This window comes from Podarcis gaigeae (assembly GCF_964106915.1).
Source record: "Podarcis gaigeae genome assembly, chromosome: 7".
Taxonomy (NCBI): Eukaryota; Metazoa; Chordata; class Lepidosauria; order Squamata; family Lacertidae; genus Podarcis; species Podarcis gaigeae.
The window spans coordinates 25,499,248-25,520,640 of record NC_139683.1 but is presented as its reverse complement, the minus strand read 5'-3'; the positions used below and the strand labels follow the sequence as shown (position 1 = coordinate 25,520,640).

At 42.9% G+C, this 21,393-nt stretch overlaps 1 long non-coding RNA gene across 3 annotated transcripts in view; it reads right to left on the bottom strand.

The window, feature by feature from the left end:
• LOC310849556 overlaps positions 1-21,344 on the bottom strand; it is a 36,916-nt gene extending 15,572 nt beyond the window's left edge. The window contains exons 1-3 of one of the 3 annotated variants that reach the window (XR_014566970.1): positions 21,238-21,344; positions 9,352-9,455; positions 1,346-1,451 (exon numbers count right to left, since the gene is read on the bottom strand). This is a non-coding gene — a long non-coding RNA (uncharacterized lncRNA). Of the gene's footprint in view, positions 1-1,345; positions 1,452-1,589; positions 2,312-8,684; positions 8,990-9,351; positions 9,456-21,237 lie in introns of those variants that run through there. The other 2 variants (XR_014566971.1, XR_014566972.1) reach the window with 2 other exon arrangements.
• Positions 21,345-21,393: the final 49 nt, after the last annotated feature.

Below are 21,393 nucleotides of genomic sequence, written 5' to 3'. Positions count from 1 at the left end.
CTCTGATTCCCATAAAGGCAACATTAACAGAGGCAAGCTGGCCAGGAAGACAAGCAGCTTATTCTGCTAAAGATTGTACATACATTCCTGTTGGCTGAGGAGCAGACAGCTGTTTTATGGTTTTAAAGGGCTGGTATTACCCTGCCTGATCTGCTTTGCTTCACGCTCACACACCCCAACATCCACACCTGTATGAGTTTATTTTGTATTTCCAATATTTTCTAGAATCTTCTCTCCAGCTCATATAAAGGACTTGCCCTTGGCCAGAGTTGCAAACTGAAAGGGGAATCACTGTGTGTTGTCTAATACATGGGTAGGCAAATTAAGGCCCGGGGGCCAGATCCGGCCCAATCGCCTTATAAATCCAGCCCGCGGACGGTCCAGGAATCAGCGTGTTTTTACATGAGTAGAATACGTCATTTTATTTAAAATGCATCTCTGGGTTATTTGTGGGGCCTGCCTGGTGTTTTTACATGAGTAGAATGTGTGCTTTTATTTAAAATGCATCTCTGGGTTATTTGTTGGGCATAGGAATTCATTTCATTTCCCCCCAAAAAAATATAGTCCGGCCCCCCAAAAGCTCTGAGGGACAGTGGAGCGGCCCCCTGCTGAAAAGGTTTGCTGACCCCTGGTCTAATCCAAGTAGAAGAGGCAATGAGAAACACTTGACTTCTGGACAGAGATGCCAACTTGTGCCAAAGATTGAGGGTCCGGTTGACATCACACATGCGTCATGTGACATCACATGGCATTTTGGGAGGAGCCAGGGGATGAAGCCAAAAACAGTGGTCATTGGCTCCTTTTCTCTCATGCTCAGCAGTCTTCCATGGCAGAAGGAGCAGCAGCTGGCCACTGAAGCAGTGCTTGGCCTCCTCCACCCCCTGACAGTAGGGGATATGGGGAGGCAGCCCAATGAGCCTGCCGGGAGCAAGTCTATGGGAGGGACATTTATTCTTCCAGATCTGGACTAAAGAAGTGCCACTGATGGGATGTGCCCACACCGTGGAAGAGACCTGTGTGTTCCTTCCCTGTTCCACTGACATCCCATGCTTTACTCTGTCCTGCTTTAGGCATTCTGCCACTATGACAGCGTAGAATTTTGCATTCTGATGGTGCATTTGCTAATTCAGTTAAAAAAAATTCTTTCATAAAATTTATACACCTGAAAGCGGTTTACAAAAGATAAAATCAGTAAGGTCAATTAAAAAATACAACCCAACTTTAAAACATACAATCATAAACATACCAAAACATTGGCAGCAGTGCACCCACCAAATCCTATTGTCCCTTAGCCAGCACATCACCAGTACACAATTGCTGTTACGCTGCGATCCTGTGCACTTACCTGAGAGTAAGCTTGTTCATCAAACAGTAGTACAACTGCTAGGTTGCAGTGTTGTTTTATGCTTAAGGCGCTCTGGTAGCTTCAGCAGAAGAGAGGCCAATAAACACTTTAAATAAATAAAACAGAAAGACTTTTAATAAGCAAATGCTCCCTGCAAAAGAAGGAAAGGCCATTTTTAATATTTTCTTTTTCATTCATTAGTACAGTGACACACCAATTCTATACACACACAGAGAGACTTTACCTTTAACCCCCCTGGTTAAAACTGGTCCTCAGCCAAAGTTTTAGTGGGCTGATCTAACAATTAAAACTTGCAGTTTTACTTCCAGGGATTTTAGCAAACACCAGTAGTGTAGCTGTGGCAAAATCAGGAATGCATTGTTAAGGCAGAAATGACAGCTTGGGAAAGGTGTTAGGCAAAATGCTCTTCAGCGTCAAGCCTTCCCTTGTGGCTTAATTTAAAGCATTAGCAGTGAAACCTGAAAAAGTGAAAGCAGCAAATATTAAATTGTAAATACCAGGCAGGCTGTGGTGTAAGCAGATGTAATTGCCAGACTCGCAAGGACAGCAAACATCGTCCCGCTATCAGAACAAACTCAGCTGTTAATGGTGCTGCCAGGTCAAAATACACCACAGTATCTGAAATGCAGGGCCTGTGTATAGACTTAGCATGAACGTATTGTACTTGAGCTGGAACAAAGATACCGTTTTCTAGATCTCTGAGTAATAAGCAGAAGGTGATGTACACATGCAGCTTCTATGGGTAAAGTAGAACACAAGTTCTATGTAAAGAATCAGAGTTAATGCAAAGCTATAAAGTCCACAGAAGACGTTATTAAAAATAACACAGATTGTCATCATCTGAAATTTTTAAAAATATATTTTTAAAAAAATATTACTTTTCCCTTTCCCTTTTTTGTATTTAGTCTGAGAATTCACCAGTTAGTTATAGGAAGAAGAGAGAGCACAGAAAGAAAAATAAAATGAAACATAAAATTAACCTGACTTGCTGCTAACACCCATAGCCCCAACTTCACTCTAAAAATACTGAAAGGTGGGGGAAACCAGGAAGGCTTATCTCACAGAAATGGCTGTGAATAGTCATGTACAGTTTGTTCCATCACTTTATTTCCAAGAGGACTAGACCTACTTTAAAAAAAGGGGGGGGGAGCTCAGAGTCTGGGAGTCCAGCTGACTGAAGGCTTGCAGTACATCCGTACAGTCTGTGTACCCACTTCTCAGTGGTCCTACTTCATAGACCCAGGTTCAAATCATGTGCATGGCCAGGGGGGCAGCTGCCCCCCCTAAATCAATAAAAATAAAAGCCAATACAAATATGAGGTTCTGCCCCCCTAACAAAAGCCTACCCCACCAACAAAAATCCTAGCTATGTCCATGGTTCAAATCCCTACTTTATTCCTTCAACCTGTATTTTCCTGCTTCAACCTGTATTTTCCTCCAGCTGCTTACCCATTTGTAGCATGGAAGAAAAGTTAAGGCAAGAGTGACATGTTCTGGTTGGCTGGGCAGCCTGATTTGGAGCCGTTTCATTAAAGGTTTTGCACAAGTAAATAGAGACATGGTGGGTTGCATTGCAAATAAAAGATAAGCAATATTGTCTGACTGGCACTTGCACTTGATATCGATCATGAAATGCGTTTCAGTATCTTATGTATGAAAACAAAGCTTCTTTCTTCAGGCTGAAGGTATTGGGTTTCATTCTGGAAGGGTACCAGTAGAGTTTCCCCAGGACAATAAAGATGAAAGCAAAAATATATTCACAGCTATCCATTTTTTAATGCTGTATTCCAGGGGCAATAGCAGACAGGTTGGCGGCAGTGTTGGTGGAAGAAAGTTACCAAATGGCTAGGGTCCTGGGCTTCCTCAGGTTTCACATGTACACAGGACAGCCATCCGTAACACAATGTTTCACCCACATTTGTGACTTTAAGGATGCTGAGAATTGTTTTGTTGTTGTTGTTTAGTCGTTTAGTCGTGTCCGACTCTTCGTGACCCCATGGACCAGAGCACGCCAGGCACTTCTGTCTTCCACTGCCTCCCGCAGTTTGGTCAAACTCATGCTGGTAGCTTCGAGAACACCATCCAACCATCTCGTCCTCTGTCGTCCCCTTCTCCTTGTGCCCTCCATCTTTCCCAACATCAGGGTCTTTTCCAGGGAGTCTTCTCTTCTCATGAGGTGGCCAAAGTATTGGAGCCTCAGCTTCACGATCTGTCCTTCCAGTGAGCACTCAGGGCTGATTTCCTTCAGAATGGATAGTTTTGTTCTTCTTGAAGTTCATGGGACTCTCCAGAGTCTCCTCCAGCACCATAATTCAAAAGCATCAATTCTTAGGCAATCAGCCTTCTTTATGGTCCAGCTCTCACTTCCATACATCACTACTGGGAAAACCATAGCTTTTACTATACGGACCTTACAGACCTTTGTTGTTAGGAGACCTCTATTCCCCTCAGAGAGCTACAGCTCCCAGAATTCCTTGGGAAGAAGGACTGACTGTTGAACCACTTTGTGAGGGGGAAAAGGAGAGGCTAAAAACCCTCATATAAAATAATACCACGTTTTCTCTTTCTGGAGCTTTTGATGGGAACAATACTGATTTCCTAAAAGCCCCATTAAAAAAAAAAGTTGAGATCACTAGAAAAGCATATACTGTATCCTAGAACATTATGATTTACACTTGCATTCATTCTCCCTCTCCATCATTTTGGCAGGTGTTAAAAATTATTATGAACTCCTTAATGAGGGTTCATCCTTGTTACAACATGTACAAAGTGCCTAGCTTCTAAAGAGGAGCTTTACAAAAAAAAAGACACAATGCCTTTACATATGATAATGTCTATTATTTTGAGAAGGGTGAAGAGCATTCTGCCTTTCTCCCCCATTACTATAGCAACAGACATCTGTGAGTAATAGCTCTTTTAACTGTGTCAATTAGGCTTACATAAGAGTATTTTAATGACAAAAAGCCTGTGCAAAGTGCAGTCTAAGGTCTGGCAGAAGGAAAACTTCACACTCCAAGTGTTAAAAAAAACCTTTAAAAAAACCCTTGCCCCAACTTCCATGTGCAATAATTGCCATGTTCTGCATTCGTTAGCTACGGTTCACTGACGTGTTGTAGCTTTCCATTAAAATCTGGAAGTCCGTTTGCTTCTCAGGCTCTGGGAGTTAGAGAGAGCACTTGTTACGTGTCTTCTATAAAAGGACAACAGTATTAGGGGGTGGGGAGGAGAGATGGCAGGCATGCCATGCCAGGTGGCTGTGCTATGCCAGGGCTATTACCACCATAACATAAACTCTCTTCAGGAGTTAGGACTCCCCACAGAAGTAGCATCATGAGGAGGAGAGCTGGGGTGAGTTGTGCCAAGAAGCTCTGCCTCCCAATGCCACCCCACCCTGAGCTGGAGGGCAAAGGTGTGAGCAAGGGAGCCTCCTCTACTCGTATAGAGGCCTATAACACAATTTTAAGTCCTGGAAGGCCATAGCTCTCTTGGTAGGCCATGTTGTAAACAAAAATATGCCCTTTCCCCCCCTTATGGGGTATTCAAGAGCCCATATAGTGTCCTTACGTAGGTTCCCTATTGGTAGGAGAAAATAACAGAGGCCAACCAGAGAATATTGAGAAGCAAAGCAGCTAGTAAGCCTGATCTTTATTAATCTGTTGCAACAGGGTCCTCGCTCACCACACGCAGGAGGGAGGAGGAACCCAGAACAATGGCGCGCAAGGCCTTATATAGACATTTTAAATTCCCTGCCCTGGAGCTCAAGACCACCCCTCCATACATCATACCTACATACCCTTCTGTGAAGGGGTGTAACCTAAGACAACCCCCCAGATATAGCATACCTACATCACAGAAAAGACTGTCTACAGCAGAAATCTGAGTGACTTGTTTATCTCATCTGATAGGTTACCTGTTTAATGGTCACTTGATTGGATTCCCTGGGGAGCCTGGCCAGCCTTTTGTAATGATAAATACTTAGTTCCTGAGCCAGCTCACAGGCTCCCACCCTATTCATATCTTAAATGTGCCCTTAAGACAGGATTTGTGAAGGGAAAAGACAATGGGGAGGTTTCCCACTTTGACCTTGCAGAGAAATAATTGAGGTCAATTTGTTCAAGACTTTTTCCTGTGCGGTTTTCAGACATGTGGTTTATATGTTTATATACGTGTCTGCTTGGTACATTTATGAACATTTATTACATATCTAAGACCTTAAAATTCTTATCACAGCCACAAAGATGAATGTGCTAGCTCTATTCCCCCCAACCTCCAAATTGTCATTTTCATCACCATCATGAGAACATGCTGTATGAGGGCCAGTGGTCCATTTAGTCCAGCATCCTGTTCTGACAGTGGCCAGTTGCCATTGGGAAGCCCAAAAGCAGCTAGCTCCTGAGAACAACAGCACTTGCGATTCCCAGCAATTGCCGTTCATACATACTGCCTCTGATAGCGGAGGTAGAACCTAACCGCTGTGGCTAGCAGCCATTGATAGACCAATCCTCCAAAAATCTGTCTAATCCTCTTTTATTTTTTAAAATTAAATTTGTATATCGCCCTTCCTCTGCAGACCTCAGGGCAGTTTGCAAGGTAAAATTACAATATAAAAACCACAAAATACATAGAACAACAAACCCCAATAACCCCGCCCCCTTCCACAACACATTTTTCATTTTATTTAATAAATGAAGCCATCCAAGTGGGTGGCCATCACTGCCTCCTGTGGAAATGAGTTCCACAGTTTAACTATATACTCCGTACGTTGGAGGGCACCTATCTGAAATGGGGAGCTGCCCCTGTACCAGTGGAGACTCCCCATGTGTTTCAGCCTCTTGATTTCCCAGGATTTGTAAAAAAACAAAACAAAGGTCTATAAGAAAGCAAAGCTGGTCCTAAAGAAAGAAAGAAAGAAAGAAAGAAAGAAAGAAAGAAAGAAAGAAGACAATGAGTGTTTGCTCATTACTTCATGGCATTTCAATTGGTCATAATAAATGTATCGCTCAACTGTGGAAAATGTCAACTGGTGTGGTGATGACATGTTCATCCTTGCACACAAATGCCACAGGTTTACTTAACATGGCGGGAGAATGCCTGCTGCCGATTACCCAGAACTGAACAGGAAAGCTGGTTTGAAATGAAAAACAGGCTTGCTCATTCTGCCCGTTTATCATCAATGGAGCCTTTCACACACTTAGTGTGCGCTTCTCCCTTGCTCATGCTATGTCCATGTATGATCATGGCTGCATACATAATGTTGGTGCTTTTTTTCTGGGAGTACGCATACCCCCTAAACATTTTGTGAATCTAAGTTTGGCCTCATTGTGGGGCAGTATTTCAATATGAGTAGGAAAATGAGAGTACCCCTAAACATTTTTTTAGAAATAAAGCACTGCATAACATATATTTAAAGGACATACCCACCCACCCCCCAAATTCCTGCGGACTGTAGTTTACCCCTCACAGAGCTACAATTCCTAGCACCTTTAGCTAAAGTTCCCAGGATCCTTTGAGAGGAAGGGAATGTGCTTCAAATGTACAGTTGTGAAAGCAGCCGGCAGCCATGATCATTTTACAGCTCTGCTTGCATGGTTGAAACTAGTTTTCATTTACAAGCTTCTCATAAACAGGCAGGCCTCCAAAACAATACAAGCTTCAACCACGCATATCTTGTGTGAGACGCTGCATTGTTTTTACCAAAATATAATTTACCTTTGAAGAATGTGAGACATCAAATTATTGTTTTATGACTGATATATTATATCGTGCTTGAATACCAAAGGATTTAGTTTTAGATGTTTCAGTTGTTTGGATTACAGTACTTTTTTTTTCTAGATAGAACATCCTGGAACAAAAAGGTCTGTTAACCTTTTAAAGGACTACTGACTCATACTTTTACAGTACATAACAGCTATATAACCATAATGCTTTGTAACAACACTCTTCGTCCCTGAGGAAATTAAAGTACACCATGGACTAACATATTAATCTGAGAAGTCATATTTAACTGGAATGCTACTGTTTCATCTTGTTTTAACAAAACTAATAGCTTTATTAGGGAGCTGAAGACAATTTAAACCAGAAAGAGGAATGTAGCTGAGGTAAAATATAACTTCCGGGTGCAAGTTCGTTTTGCATTCAGATTCACTGAGATGTCTTCAGAACAATATTATTATTATTATAACATTTATTATCTTCATCATAATTACTGCTCTATTGCTGTGTGTTGCCTCCTACAGAGCATGAGAGGAGAGGACTGTGTCCCATGGGGTTTACAATCAATAATTTGATACAGTGGTGGTGTAAACAAGGAAGCAATGTGTTATTTGGTTGACATACTGAATGTAGTGCTATAAAAAGAGCCTTGAAAAACCCATCTAGGATATCTAGGGAAGTTTCTCCACCCCACTGATCATGCTGGTTGCTCTTTTTTGAACCTTTTCCAGCTCTACAATATCCTTTTAGAGGTGAGGAAGACTTTATTTATTTGAAGTATTTACGTATCAGTTATTAATAATACTAGGGTGGTGCTGTGGGTTAAACCACTGTGCCGCTTGGGCTTGCTGATCGAAAGGTCAGCAGTTCGAATCCCTGCGATGGGGTGAGCTCCTGTTGTTCGGTCCCAGCTCCTGCCAACCTAGCAGTTCGAAAGCGCACAGTGCAAGTAGATAAATAGGTCCCGCTCCGGCGGAAAGGTAAACAGTGTTTCCATGCACTGCTCTGCTTTTGCCAGAAGCAGCTTAGTCATGCTGGCCACATGACCCAGAAAAACTGTCTGCAGAAGCGGACAAACGCCAGCTCCCTCGGCCCTTAAAGCGAGATGAGCGCCACAATTGCAGAGTCGTTTACGACTGGACTTAATTGTCAGGAGTCCATTTATCTTTACCTATTAACAATACTAAGCAGTGTACATAAAAATACAAAAAAAAATTGCGAACAATTCAAACAATAAAGGCCAGGAAAAATGCACCATAAGCCGGACGCTACCTTAAAATGCCTGCTGAAATAAGAAAATATTGGTCACACACCCAAAGTTTAGCAAGGAGGGTGTCTGTCTAATCTCAACTAGTAGTTACAAGCGGTGCTCCTGAGCCATGAGATATCACCAAGTGCAATTGCACCATGGATTTTTATGCTGGCATTATGATTTTGACTGTTTCGTTTTCAATATTTTTCCTAATGATCCCTAGCATGCCAATCTGTCTCTTTCACAGCTGCCAACTACAACCCCAAGCTCTTGTTCCAGGCCCCATTAGTGTGTATATCAAGTTATCAGATCTTTTTTTTTTGTCCCCATATGCATCAGTTTGCACTTTCTTACACAGTCTGGAAAGATCCTTTTGGGGTTATCTGCAATCCTTTTCTGTTTTAGCCACCCTAAACAATCTGGTATCATAAGCAGAGTTGGCTTCCTCACGGCTCACACCAAATCCCAGTAAATTAATGAACTTCTTAGCAGAATGCTAGTATTACTGACAGAGGAGTCAGCCTCATGCACAGTGCAAATACTGCTTAGGTTACTGCAACAGCACACTGCAAGCAACATTATACAGCCTGACTTTAGCCGAGAGGAAGAAAGAAATGGGAAGACTGAGAAGAAGTTGCTTAGCTTGGACAGAGAATCAAGCAAGCTTTAAACAACTGGCAAGATGCCTTATAGCACCTCCTCTGTTGGAACAGACTAATCACACTTTCAGTAGTTAATGCATGGATCCAATTCCCATGTTCTCATTAGTCTGACACATTTTCTTATTAGCCTGCTGAGTAGCTAGTAGCCAGCATTTTCATGCTCCTCTGCAACCAGGATGGAAACACAAATAGCCAAATGTGGTCTTCTTCCAAGTAGGAGAGTGGAAGGATGAAGAGATCCATGCTCCACTGGACTGTATACTTGGCCCATGGTTACCAGGCAAGTTTTTTAATTCAAGGCTGCAAATCCTATACACATTTCTTGAGGCTACATCTCCCCAGGCTCAAATGGGACTTACTTCTGTGTAGACATGCGCAGGACGGTAGTGTCAAGACAGCTTGTCCAGTTTTCTGGCCTTCTCATCAAGGTACCCTGAAAAGCATCTGAAGAACCCCATCGTTCCTAGGAAAAACAGTTTGAAAAACAATGCCATAGAAATTAAAAGCTAGGTTTCATTGAGTAAGGGTTAATGGTTTTATCTTTACCTCTGTCTATACGTTTGTGTTTGGCTCAGAAATCATCCTGTTAAAAATGAAGTGTCTGGTAACACCTTAAAAAAGAACGTGTTTATTAGATAATACCAACTCAAGGTGATTGTGTTAACATACAAAATCCTAAACAACTTGGGCCTCAAATAACTGAAGGAGTGCCTCTTCCAATCTTCTTCTATGGCGACCAATCATAGCAAACTAAGATTGTCTTCCATGAACATGGTCTTAACAGTGAGTCCGTAAGTGAATGCAGGGGCCAATTCTGGAACCACATGTCCTTCCACAGTGGGGACATAGGTTTCCAGGCAGGAGCTGATCACGGTGAGGGTTTGTCAAATATGACTTTCTCTTAGCTCTTTTCTCCTTTTCACCCTGAGTTTATGCTTTTTCCAAGTCCATGACACCTTTGGTAAAGGCTGTTCTCTGACTGGAACGCTCACAGGTGAGTGTTTCCCAATTATCAGTGCTTATGTTACATTTTTAAAGATTTGCTTTGAGAGCATTTTTAAACCTTTTTTGTTGTCCACTGGTATTTCGCTTTCCACTCCTGAGTTGGGAATAGAGTAGTTGTTTTGGAAGCTATTCCAATATAGACCTGCAAGGATGACCCTACTAGCAGTTCTGACACTATGCAAAGTTTTGTGAGAGGGCCTTTTCTGTGGTGGCCCCCAAATTGCGGAATGCCCTCCTATCTGAGGCATATTTGGCTTCATCATTGTATATAATCATTATCAGGTCATAGAACTGTAGAGCTGGAAGGGAACACAAGGCTCATCTAGTCTATCTCCCTGCAATGCACGAATCCTTTGGCCAGTGTAGGGTTCAAACCCATAACCCTGAGATTAAGAGTGCCATGCTCTACTGACTGAGCTATCCAGGTCAAGATGCACCTTTCCACACAGGATTTTGGGTGTCAACAAAATTTTGTATTGAACTATATGTAACCCTCTTGGGGCCTCATGATGGAAGTGCAAGCTATAAATAAGTAAATAAAATTGTGGCACAAGCTTTTGCGGAGTCTTACTGTGTAACTGTCCAAACTTAATAACCTCTGTTGGGAGCTCTGCAATACCAAAATAATATCAAACTGGTTTCAGTTGGTCGCCAATGGTGGAGGATCAAGCGAGGGGGGGTGGGGGGACGACGAAACAAAAGGGGCAGAGGAGTTGCTTGGCTTAATGTTTCCAATTCAAGCATTGACCTATATTGACCTGCTTCCTGGGCCTAAAAGCACACTTTCCCATTCTGGTGAAAAAAGATTTACTTCCCCGTGGCTTTTAATCGTCAATCTCCCAGCAGACCTCTGTTTTTCCCTTTAAGGCGTTCAATAATATGTCTGTTTCAGCAGCACCCACAGAGTCACCATAAATCACTGTTTACTTAAATGCTTTCTTCCCCCCACTGGGATGTCTAAGTGTGTTTTGTCATCAGTGCATTTAGGTTATCGAACCTCCCCTCCCCACCCTGCGCACAGTTTGGAGGGCCATTCACAATGCTCACTCAGCAGAGCATAATGCTTGGGATCTCATACTAGTATTTTTTAACAATGCTGAGAAAGGCTTTAGAAACACCAGTTAGTAGAAATCTATGTTAGGTGGAGAAGGGGAGGGGAGAGTGGGGGGTGGATTAAGTTTCGGATATGAAAAAGAAGGTTCAGTAAGTAGCAGGACTGAAGTGCTGAATAAAGAATCTGCTAGAATATTCTCAATAGTTCTGTACATTTCCTGCTGCAACATTTTCTTTTTTTTAAATAATATTTATTGAACATTTTCAAATATAACAGAAAAAAGAAAAGAAATAAAACATCCATTTTATAAGCTTGTTTTCATTAGCATCTTTCCAGGACTTCCCCACCCCACCCCTTCTTGTATCCCAATTCCTTCAAATAGATTCAGCAAGTTCTTACCCCAAATTTTAAACTTATTATAATTAACCCAATGTTAAAAATGTTTTTCCATCCCCTAAAATCGACCCCGCTCCCTTCCACGAGTTCCCCTCTTTAATATGCAGAACAGATTAAAATGAAAGAAAATAGAAAAATGAATAAAATATAATTTAACACCCTTTGGATTCCAAATTTTCCTCCCCCCTTTCCCGGTTACGTTCCCCAATGTCCATCAATGCCTGTTGTTATCCTGGAGATCCCACATCTAGGCCGAAATCCTTCACAAGTCCACTTTGCCGTCTTTTTAATAGTCTTTGCCGTCTTTTTGATCATCTTTGGTTTTGAGCGTCCAATCTTAGAAAAACTCTATCTCAGAAAGGTCCATTTATTCCATCCAGATCTCTGTATTTAAGAATAAAAACTCCAATTTTGTTTCTTTAGACCTTTCAAATCTGGATGTCCCAAATGTTCCCACTCCCAACTTTGTCCAATTCTTGTTGTTCATGTTGTTTTTATTGTTCTCTCTCCTCACTTTCCTCTAGTTTCTTTTCCTGCTCTCCTGCAAAAATGTTCCAATTCCAAAAGCTTCTAAATCCCCTACAGAGGCTTTGTTATTCAGGAACAAAACTTTACGTCAAGTCCCTTCCATTCTTCAATAGATAAGTCTATTGTCTCCTTTAGTGTAGAGACCTCTGTAGACAAAATAGTGTTCCATTTCTGCAGTTTCCCAGGAGATAAAAAGTCCAATTCGAATTCCATGCCAGCAATACTTGTAGTGTCCCACAGCCCCTCTAGAGGGATTATAGTAACTCAGTTTCCTTCCAGATCACACCCAACAGTCAAAGTAACTTGTTATTCCTTGATTTATACAATTTATATCTAATTTGTAACAAATGTAACCGGCAAAGTCCTCATAACACAGTTCTCTTTTTATTCTTCAGATTTGACAGCTCCTTTGACAGCTGTCAAAGCCTCTGTTTCTCCTCTCCCGGCGCTCTCACGGATCACTCCCGGTTCCCGGGGGGGGTGGTTGCATTTTAGCTCACATTCTACTTTTCTCCTCCAGCCCAGTCTTATAATTTTCCATCATGAAATTAGTAACTTTGTCAAACTTAGGTAGCACTCGATCTTAGCTGTTAAATCCTTTGCTTTAAATCCTCTACAACAGGGGGGAGGCTGACTTCACTTTTTGCACCTCCCCCGCTCGCTCCGAATTTAAAATTTAAACTTTTTCCCCCTTTTTAAGTCCAGTTTCCAATTACTCACGGGTTGTTCTTTTAATCCGAATTTTCAATGGAAGAAGTCAGCGCTCTCCGCCAAATGGCATGCGGCTTCGCTCGGTAGGGGAAGCGGAGGACTCATAGCACCACACCCCCCGGCACCCGCTCCGTAGCCTTTAAAAAGGCTCCTTCGCGGGTCGGGGGCGCAAACGGTGCCCGCCGAGTCACCATGCCCATGGGTTTCAGCGCCCATGGTTTTTGAGGGCCCCCGCGACGCCGACGCGGTAGAACCCAGCCCCTGCCGAGCAGGCTCCCTCCGGAGCTCGGAGGGAGTCCGACATTCGGCGATGGCGCCAACCCGGAAGTCCCTGCTGCAACATTTTCACACACATGTCGACTCGAAAGTAAATTCCATCGAGTTCCCAGTAAGTGGCTTTAGGATTACAGTGCTAGGCTGTGCATATATCACAATTTATTCCAGTTCTAGTGTACTCTTACTACTGGTGTTCAAGTGACATTAGCCACAATCCATATGTATCCTGTAGTTTTCAATAAACACCGCTATTTGGTGCATTTCCTTCAAACCAGCTTCCATCTGATTTGAAAACATAAGCTGTGGTTAAGCTGAGGTGTGTACATTAGAGACACCTGTAGCGTGTGTGCAGATGACAACAATATGCACAGACGACTGCTTCACTGAATAGTTTTGGGGGCTTGCATGGGGAAATCAAATAACATAATGTGCATTGGGTGAAGGCCCCCCCTGCCCCCTCTCCTGTGTGACTTCAAAGGCAACGTGGGCGAAACGCCCTTGCTACATTTTAATCAGCTAATGCGCACTTAGCCTTAGTTGACTTTAAAAGTGCCCTTAAGGAATCACATTAATAAAAGCTAAAATTTGTAGCCTGTATCATTTATCTGAATTAAACAAATATGCATGTATGTGCTTAATTAATCTCTTTCAGTGAGTGGTGCACAAGGCTTTGGAAATCGTGACTGAGCCCCCTCGTCCCAGCTTGCAGCGAACATCCTCACCTATCTTTTGAAAGGATACTTATGAACTTATAAACATAAGTAAAGTCCTGCATGATCAGATGAAAGGTCTGTCTCATCCAGCTGCTTCTTACAGTGTGCAGCCAGATGGCTCCGGAAAGCCCACAAGCAGGACCTGAGAGCAATAGCTCTCATCCGCTGTTGCTCTCCAGCAACTGCTCTGCAAAGACAGAATCACAGAACTGTAGACTTGAAAGGGACCGAGAGGTTTAAGATAGACCAACCCCCTGCAATGAAGGAATCTTTTGCCCAACAGTGGGCTCAAACCCACGACTCTGAGTTTAAGAGTCTCATGCTCTACTGACTGAGCGATCGCCATATAGTCACCATGGACAGTAAGTAGCCTTTGATAGTCTGATCTGCCCTGAATATTGTCCAATCCTCTTTTAAAGCCATCTAAATTGGTAGCAAATTCCGTAGTTTAACCATGTAGTGTGCGAAGATGCTTTTCCTTTGGTCAATCCTGAATCTCACACAATTCGGCTTCATCAGATGACATCATCTGGGAGAAAGACACCTCTCCACCCACTTTGGGGAACGGCCGTAGTTCACTGGTAGAGCATCTTTTTTGCATACAAAAGATGCCAGGCTCAATTCCTTGGTAGCCCCAGAGAGGGCTGGAAGATAACCCTGTTTGAAATCCTGCGGAGCCACTGCCAGTCAGAGCTGACAATACTAAAAAAGGTAAAGGACCCCTGGACAGCTGAGTCCAGTCAAAGGTGACTATGGGGTGCGGCACTCTTCTCACTTCAGGCCAAGGTAACCGGCATTTTTCCACAGACAGCTTTTCGGCTCATGTGGCCAACATGACTAAACATCCACTGGCGCATGGAGGACCGTGACGAGTGCCAGAGTGCACGGAAACGCTGTTTGCCTTCCTGCCACAGCGGTACCTATTTATCTACTTGTACTGGTATGCTTTTGAACTGCTAGGTTGGCAGAAGATGGGTGGAAACTCACCACTGTCGAGCAGATTTGAACTGCCAACGTTCCGATCGGCAAGCCCAAGAGACTCAGCGGTTTAGACCACAGAGCCACCTGCATCCCTTTGACAATACTGAGCTAGACGGACCAATAGTCTGGCTCAGCATAAGGCAGCTTCCAATGTTCACTTTCCCCTTACTATGCATAATTTTATACACCTCTACCATGTCACCCCTTACTCACCCTTTTCCTAATCTAAAACACCGCATATCCTTTCCTGGTAAGGGAGATGCTTCAGCCCCATGATCACTATGGCAGGCCTTTTCTACTCCATCTCCATCTCCAAAATATTGCTATAGGCTGGGAGGTTAGCCTGGATGTCATATTTGGGGTTGCATACATTGTGGTTTTATATTTATAAGATGGGTTTCTGCAGAAACAGACTACAGTACTACACTGCTAAATCCAGTCTCTGTGGCTCTAGCCAAGATTGTTAAGCATCTCTTTACAAGACTAAACAGTTCAGGGCTAAATGGGGCAGAATTTCAGCCCTCCCTTGGCTGGAGGTCATGCCACTGGCAAGTGAAAGAGGACATCTGGAGCCAGTCCTGTCTTGGACTGCCCTGGGAAGAGTCCCTGCCTGGACTTTCTCTCCATGCTTCATCGAAAGATATGACTTTGGGACCCACTTGGAAACCTAACAGGAAAACAAGATCTGCGCTAATGCTGGGGACCATTGCTTCTTATGCTCAGTCTGAATATGTGTCGATAAGTAAAACTTATGTCACAAAGACACCACCCTCTCCAGTGACCTTCATTCTAAGGAAGCTGAACCTTTAATATGAGATGGCGTCCTTGAAATCTCTCATTGCTTCGAGATTAGGAGGCACCTAACAAAATTGCTTCTGAGATGCAACCACCAGAACTATACACAGTATTCCAAGGGTGATCATGCCAGAAATTGATATACAGTTATTAAGATTGTGGTAAGTTTTATATTTTGATCTCCTTACTAATGATTCCTGGCATGGCATTTCCCTTTTTCATTGCCTGTTGATAGGAATTTTGAGGTCTTAGACATATGTTGAATGTTCATAAGTGTACCAACCAAGCACGTACATAGATCAGCACAGGAAGACCGACCTGAAACCATTTTGATTCCTAAACTGAGCAAATGTTTTCTCTGCAAGGTCAAAGTGGGAAACCTCCCAATTGTCTTTTCCCTCACAAATCCTGTCTTAAGGGCACATTTAAGATATGAATAGGGTGTGAGCCTGTGACCTGGCCCAGGAACAAGTATTTATCATGACAAAAGACTGGCCAGACTCCCCAGGTAATCCAATCAAGTGACCATTAAACAGGTAACCTGGCAGAAGGAGGGAAACAAAGCACTCAGATTTCCTGTAGACCGCCCTTTCTGTGATGTATGTATGATGTATGGAGGGGTGGTTTTGAGCTCCACGGCAGGGAATTTAAAATGTCTATATAAGGCCTTGTGTGCCATTGTTCTGGTTTCTTCCTCCTTTCCTGTGTGTGAGGGGAGACCCTGTTGCAACAGATCAATAAAGATCAGGCTTACTAGCTGCTTTGCTTCTCAATATTCTCTGGCTGTTATTTTCTCCTACCAATAGGGAACCTATGTAAGGACTCTATATGGGCTCTTGGATACCCCATAAGGAAAAAAGGGCAGATTTTGTTTACAACACCTGGCCTAACTTTTTTCAAGCTAGCCACCATTACCCCAAGATCACTTTCCTGGTCAGTCACTGCTGACACACTCCACCAGTGATTATGTGTATTTATGGATTTCTGCTCCACTCTCCATCACTTTACACCTGCATAAATCCTTTGGAGTTCTTTACAATCCCCATATTTTTTACCAAATTGTTTGGTGTCACCAGCAGCAAACCTAGCCTCATTTCTCAACCCCAAGCCTCAGTCATTCATGAACTAGTTAAAAACCTCTGTGCTGCTTCCAGACTGTCACTATTTTGTAGGTGGGGTTCAATCATTTACCAGCAAATTTACACTGTGCAGTTCAGGTAAAATTGACTCTCTTGTGCAAGAACCACTGCATTCACCTAACAAATGACACTTTCCGAAATAATACAGTAAACAATACAGTACACTGTTTTGCTGCACTTTGCAAAACGGCACTGATATATCTTTGTCTAAGCAGGACTTTTAAGCTGGAATCCTACAGACACCTAGGGGGAAAGTTCCACTGAACCTAACAATGCTGTCTTCTCAACAGACATGCAAAGGATTGTTCTGTTTTGGTATACACAGTCCTTCCTGTAGAAGCACATAGCCTTGCTTACTTTTCCCTGTTGGAAGAGTTTGTGTTGTTTGGCTACATCACCTGCAAATATTTATGCAAAACTTTTATAATACATGATACCAGGTGCAAGATAAGCGAGCATTAACAGTATTAACAATGAATACATTTGCATCAAACACAGGCAGAATGACTCTTATCTCATTAGAACCTGTGTAAATGCCACTCATGTGCTCTCTTTAATTCCATCTGCTGTTTATGCCATGTCACCCCAGGCAACAAGAGGGAACAAAACAGCATATCCTTCACTTGCTGCACTCCTGTGGAGAGTGACAGGAAGAAAAATAATGTTTAAAGTCAGATTTATTTATTTAAAAAACCTCCCCCAAAATGTTTTCATGTTATTCCCACTAGTTGAGGCTGTCACAACAATTAACATTAAAGCCATGATTCCCAAACTTTCTCAGTTTGCAGAGCACCTGGATAGCATAGTGCTCTCTGCAAAACACCAAGAATATTCTTTAATGTCATCTTTCATACTAGGAACAATGTTAATAGTAGATAATATGATGTCGTATTATATTATGGTCATATTATTATATATTAAGATATTGAATGAAAAAATGAGATTGGGGGGGTGGGGAATAAATCTAGCCATTAGCTATTTTTCTGCTGATTGGGAAAAGCCAATCTCTGCCAGATTTTATTGGTGAAACACCTCAGTGTTCTGTGGGAGCAGAATTTGGGAACCAGCGTGGGATAAAAGAACTTCTCACATCACAATATGGCAGTAAAACATCTCTGCCCTGCCCTCCTGCAGGGTTGTGTCATCCACACGATGTTTCCCTGAAACAACACCTGTCTCAATGTTTTCCCCCTGTAAATTCAGGTTTACTCCTCTTCCTCTGTGCTTATAATTATTTTCCAGCATCATTCATATTTCCAGCACAGTCCTGAATGGGGTCTTATTTTATATTCCTCCGATTTGGACAAAACCAGAAAATTGTACAAACAAAGTGCATTAAAAAATTTCTGCACCAGTTATTGCAGCAGTTAAAAAAAACCATGTGTGCTAAAAATTTACAATCTCTAGGAACATAGTCTTATATTCTTTTGATCCCTTACATTTTCACAAAACCAGAAAAATGCACAATTTATTTTACAGTTGCCTGACTATGTGCTTTTGCACACTTCCTGGGTGGGTTTGAAAAACAAAAAACAAGAAAATCGAAGTATGCAAGCAGCTATCCACACACATACTCTGCCAGTAGTCATACAACATAACAAAATCAACAAATTAGAAGGCAGAGACAAACACAAAAGAGAAGTATGAGTTGCTCCTCATATACGGGTTCAAATAGGTGCAGGTGAGGACTACTCTGGTCTAATTCTGTGGAGTGTAAATGAATTAACACCTCAACAATGCTTTAATGTGGACAAGCCCACACACAACCTCAGGTGGTACGGAGTTCATTGTAGGCGCCAGGAAAATATGTATTTATTATTCTCCCAGGCCTTAATATCTTTTAAATATGTCATCCATGTCACCTGAGGCAGTAGGCAGAATAATTCATTTTATTCTAGTCTCTGCAAAAGAAGGGCAATTTGGGCGTTTCTTAGCTTTTGCAGCTGGACTGAGTTTTTCAGGACTGGTTGCTAAGGTTTGCATTTGTGTCTGGCTACGTGGGATTTTATGGCCTGATTTTATTGTTATGTTATTGCCAGGTTGGCTTTTATTGATTTATAGTTTTATGGAGTTGTTGCATGGTTTGTTTTAATTTTGTCTGTTTTACTGTGTAGAATATTTTCCATGAGGCAACTTAGAAGTTGAATACATAAAATAAAATGATGAAGCTTTAGGCTGGAAGAAGTGCTAGCACAGTCTTCTCAAACCTGGGACCCTTCAGATGGTTTGGACTACAGCTCCACGAGGCCAAGCCAGCATGCTCAAAACATCTGGAGGACACCAAGTTGGAGAAGGCTGTGCTAAGATATCTGAAAGGGGATGTTTGATTTGAGGTGTCTCAAGGCTTAAACTGAGGTGCACTTTCTTTTTATGCATTGGCTTGGGGCCAACATACATTAAATCTAACATGAATCTTTCGACTGTGTTCTGATGGCAGGAATGAATGATTTGGTTGGGTTTGGTCCAAAATTTACTTTGGGCAGTAGTAGGTAAATGTCAGTCCCTTATCCATGCTGCTCATACACCTTTGCCTTGGCAAAACATGCAATGCAGCACACATGCCATCCATTGGAATAATTGTTTTCTGGAGCACTGCTGGGAAGTCTTATATCACCCCCTGTGATGTGTGTGGGCAGTTAATATGCTTAGAATAAACTGACAGGAACATTCTGTGACATGCAGGAAGCAGCAACTGATGACAAAAAAAATGTTATGCCAGTCTCATCATTTTACAGCCCTTCTCAATTTATTGAAATAAGGTGAATTTAGGAATAGTTTTACTTTAATATAAAGAAAAATATTTCAGTGTCCATCCTTTGTTTAATAGTGCAGCCCCGACACAGGAGTGGAGTAAGTCCCATTGAATTAAATGGAGCTAACTTCCAAAAGACATGCAAAGGATTGCAATGTCTGATGTGTGCGTGTTAAATGTAACGTGGAAAATTTAGTATGGAACATGGAAAATAAGATCAGGAGTTCTTAGCAAGCACATTGGCAACTGGATACATTCGGAGAGTACCTAAATTCAGTAGGGAGTTGGGAGAATGCTAACATCTGATTCCACTGTGGGTAAGTAGCTCCTGTGTCTGAGAAACGGGTCAGCTGCCAACCCTGGAAGGAGCAGGTTTGCAGTTTGGGGGTGCTTCTGAATCCAGCTCTGTCACTGGAGGCTCAAATAGTGCCTTTGGCCAACTGTGGCTGGTTTGACAGCTTACAGCCATTCCTGGACCAGGAAAACCTTGCCACACTAGACAATGTGTTGGTTACTGGATTACTGCAATGAGCTCTATGTGGGGCTTCCCTTGTACTTGATCCAGAAGCTGCAATTGGTACCGACTGCCACAGCGCAACTGCTGACAGGAGTGAGGCCTTGTCAGCGTATAACACCCATGCTCAGAGATCTGCTCTGTTTGCCAATTTGCTACTGGGCCAGGTTCAACGTGTAACTACAGTGGTACCTCGGGTTAAGTACTTAATTCGTTCCGGAGGTCCATTCTTAACCTGAAACTGTTCTTAACCTGAAGCACCACTTTAGCTAATGGGGCCTCCTGCTGCCGCCGCACCACCGGAGCACGATTTCTGTTCTCATCCTGAAGCAAAGTTCTTAACCTGAGGTACTATTTCTGGGTTAGCGGAGTCTGTAACCCAAGCGTATGTAACCCGAGGTACCACTGTATCAGTATATAAAGCTCTTAACAATTTGGGGCCAGTTTACCCATGCGATAACAATCCTATATGCACCCACACAACTGCAGTGATTGGCAAAACCGGCACTCCTACAGGTGCCACCTAATACCTGTTCTGCATTTGTAAGAACTTGATCGTTTAATGCAGCTGTGACGCGGGACACCCGCTGGGACACAGGTGGCACTGTGGCCTAAACCACTGAGCCTCTTGGGCTTGCTGATCAGAAGGTCAGCGGTTCGAATCCCTGTGATGGGGTGAGCTCCTGTTGCTCTGTCCCAGCTCCTGCCAACCTAGCAGTTTGAAAGCATGCCAGTGCAAGTAGATAAATAGGTACCGCTCCAGTGGGAAGGTAAATGGCATTTCCATGAGCTCAGGCTTCCGTCATGGTGTCCCACTGCACCAGAAGTGGTTTAGTCATGCTGGCCACATGACCCGGAAAGCTGTCTGTGGACAAACACCGGCTCCCTCGGCCTGAAAGCAAGATGAGTGCCGCACCCCACAGTCGCCTTTGACTGGACCTAACCATCCAGGTGTCCTTTACCTTTACCCTAATGCAGCTGTACCTACACTTTGGAATTCCCTGCCTATTAAGATCAAACAGGCGCCTCTTCACTGTACTTTTTTGGGCACCTGCTAAAACATTCCTGTTTAGACAAGCCTACCCAGATCCTTAGAAAGCTGAGGTGATTTTAACCTGCTTTTGCTTTTTAACTTCAGCATATTTTAATGTATAGCTGTAAATTTATCTCGATGGTATTGTTTTACCTTTTTGTAGACCACTTTGAGGCGGGCTTCTTTTTTTAAATCAAACGGAGCATAAATTTTATGAAATCAATAGAAATGTGACGCCAATCCTTTAGCAGCACAATCCTATATTTTGCATGTCTACTCAGAGGTAAGCCCACTGAGTTCAGCGCTCGCAGGTGGGTCGCCTACGGCTGCCATTCTAGATACATTTACCTGGAATAAGCCCCGTGGGCCACAGCACGACAGGACTTAACCTTTGCGGAGTCGTGCACAAGAACGCACTGCAGCTTTTCACGAGGTGGAGGCGGTGGTAGGACTCTGGCCCTTTAAGTACGTAAAGCAGCGAAGGGCGGGACTTAGTCTGGCGCT